This window comes from Diabrotica virgifera, chromosome 2, assembly GCF_917563875.1.
Source record: "Diabrotica virgifera virgifera chromosome 2, PGI_DIABVI_V3a".
NCBI lineage: Eukaryota > Metazoa > Arthropoda > Insecta > Coleoptera > Chrysomelidae > Diabrotica > Diabrotica virgifera.
This window is the reverse complement of record NC_065444.1, coordinates 142,763,910-142,767,270: the sequence shown is the minus strand read 5'-3', so window position 1 is coordinate 142,767,270 and position 3,361 is coordinate 142,763,910.

Here is a 3,361-nt window from a genome sequence, read left to right as displayed (position 1 = left end):
GAGCAAAGTTTTTAAGTATGTAAGAGATGGCTGGCCAAAAACAGTTCCAGATGAATTGAAAGCATATGCTAACAGGGCTAATGAGCTTACCATTGATAATAATTTAATTATGTGGGGGTATAGGGTAGTGGTACCTTCCAAGTTTCATAAACAAATCTTACAGGAATTGCATAGTACTCATAGCGGAATAGTTCGAATGAAGACAGTAGCAAGGCAATATTTTTGGTGGCCTGGCTTAGATGGAGATATTGAATTGTTTGTAAAATCTTGTGAAGCATGTTTAAAGAATACTACAACTCCACGGAAGGCACCTTTAATTAAGTTCCAAGAAGGAGCTCATGTGTTTGATAGAATTCACATTGATTTTTTAGGACCGTATCATGGGAAGAATTATCTTGTTATTACAGATGCATACTCGAAGTGGCCCGAGGTATATGAGATGTCAAAGACTGACTCAGAACATACCATCGGTAAACTTCGAGACTGTTTTGCCCGATTTGGGTTGCCAAATCAAATTATTTCAGATAATGGTCCACAGTTTAATTCAGAGGAGTTTCAGCGATTTTGTAAAAATAATGGCATTATTCATAAAACTTCAGCTCCTTATCATCCAACGACAAACGGAGCGGCCGAAAACTCAGTTAAAACCCTAAAATATGCAATAAACAAAATGTTAACAGGCTCCCAGAGCAAGAGTATGAGTTGATTTCAAAATATTTATTTTCTTACAGAACTACCCCTCATTCAGTGACATTTCAAACTCCTGCCTATCTCATGTTTGGGCGTAAAATTAAAACCAGATTTGACTTTTTGACATTTAACGATAAGACATTGAGAGCTAGAGAACAACAGATAAAATACCATAAAGGTAATAGGGTGGTAGAATTTATAGAAGGAGAAGATGTTTATGTTAGGAATTACAGGGTAAATGCACAAAAGCCTAAATGGGCAAAGAGTAAAATAGTTAGAAAATTAGGACATCAAACATTTCTATGTCAGCCTTTAGATAATCCAAGTCTTGAATGGAAAAGACATTTGGACCAAATTGTTAAATGTGGTCATTTTTACGATGAAGAAATATCTAAAATTTCTGATGACAAGGATAGAGATACGTGTGATCCACTAAGTTTAGTTCCAAGTACTTCTGTAAGTTCGCCATTACCTTTAAGTGAAACTGAAGCTTTGGTAACCTTAAAAAATACCAGTGAGACCCAAGGAGTGTCCGGTAGTGTTGAAACCGAATTTTCGAGTGAAGATATCAGTGCGGTTCCTTCGTCAATTAAAGACAGTGCATCACAATCAACCGTTGGGTTGCAGTCACATAATATTAAGGAAAGATTGAGAAGAACCATCAGACCGCCTGATCGTTTAGATTTATAATTAAGACTATGACAATGGTTTTTATATTCGGATCTTGGTGTGGAGGGATGTAATGTATGCTACCTGTAACAGTTATGTTACTTCCCACCTCTACAAATCTATCTATGACCAACTTCACAGATAACCTACAATATGTAATTCAGATATTAGCATATGTTCATTTAGTATAATGAATAAAGGTTTTCATGCCGTCTAAATTGTTTAATATTCTTAGATGTGGACACCACACCACCCACCTCAAAAAATATGAAAAAAAAAAGTTGAACAAGTAAAGTCGATTGCGGTTTAAAATTAGTACGCAATTTTATTATTTCATTAAATAAATCTATGTGACTATCTGTTAGGTATCCATGTTGCCCTTTTGTTTGTAAAAGAATATCAATTTCGAGTTTAGTTAAGTTTCTGATTGGTCTTTGGTTTACATTTTGAATTGATTCCGAATCAAACTCTACGACCATTTCCAAATCACTTGTCGATGCAATACTCATGGTACTTATATTGTCAGTAATATTGTCGACCTGGTTGAATTTATCTGTATCGTCTATTGATTCAAGTGAAACTAACCATTTTGAGTCTTCGCTTGAAAAAGTATTAATATTTAATGATTTTGTATAATTTGGCATCATCTCTGTTTCATCTATATTATAATTGTTATATATATAATTAAAGTAGCCTTTACTAATTGAACAATTGTCATTTGTTTTAGATTTACCGTTATTACCTTTTTCATTATTTAAATTCGATTCGAATAAACTTAAGTAAATAGGTTTATGATACGAAAAAGCACTTTCGTATGTGCCAGATGGTATTTTACTTTTAGAGTTTGTAAAAATTACATCTATTTGCGTAAAACCATTTGTTGTGGGAATAGCATTACTTAAAATTGATTTTAATCGAAGCGATTTCATAAATTTTAAAAAATGAGCGTTTTCTTCATTTTTATTTAATATATTATAATTAAAGTCACCCAAAACAATTACATTCTGATTCATTGTTAAAACATTCATTAATTTAGTTAGGCAATTTTCAAACATTATGTTAGTCGTTGATGGTGATTTGTAACCGCTAATTACATTGTAATTATGGATTTTAAAACTAAACAAATCTACTCGACTTTTTGTATTTTTTTCGAAAACATGTTTTATGTTGCCATGAACATATGGATACACATTTTTCTTAACGAAACATAACAATCCCCTACATGTATCAATACTTTTTAAGTCAAATATACTGACGTATTCGTCTGTCATAATGTGAACATTATTTTGGTGCAGAGTTTCACCAAAAATCAAAATATCGGCATTTTTAAACCAATTGTCATTAATTATATTGTTCATATGTTTATTAATAGAACCGACATTGTGGTAAACTATTTTAAGTAAGGAATTATTTTCTTTTAGTTCGTTAAATGGTATAATTAAAGACCTTTCTAGTTGCAAACGAGAAATTTCTTGCAATACTTCATTAGTTTTTTTATTAACGTTGGGTACTCTAAACGATCCGATTATAAATAATCCACTTAATTTTGTTACTCGACTTAAAGCAACATATGTCATAGACACCGTTAATGCTCGACATTTTCTGAAATCTATACAAATCTGATCGTATGTTTGACCTTGACTTTTATGAATTGTTATCGCTTCAGCTGGAGTGAGGGGATATTGTTTTCGGATGATTTGATATTCCGTATTCTTAGATAAATTTAGGACATGCCCAATTTTAGTAATTGGCGTCAATTTAATATCTATATTTTGTGCTTTCATATACTTAAGGTATTGAGCTCGAGCTTTATTGCCGATTTTACTAGAATTAAAGTCGATTCATAGTTTTTCTGTTTCTGTTACAGAATTTGGTTCGAAAAGGATATGTTTTAAACAACCGGTTGAACCATTAACCAGTCCATCCTCAACATCAATGTTATTTGTTATCATATATTTTATCCCTTTTTTGATAGATAACTTGTAAGGATATCCGCCAGTTT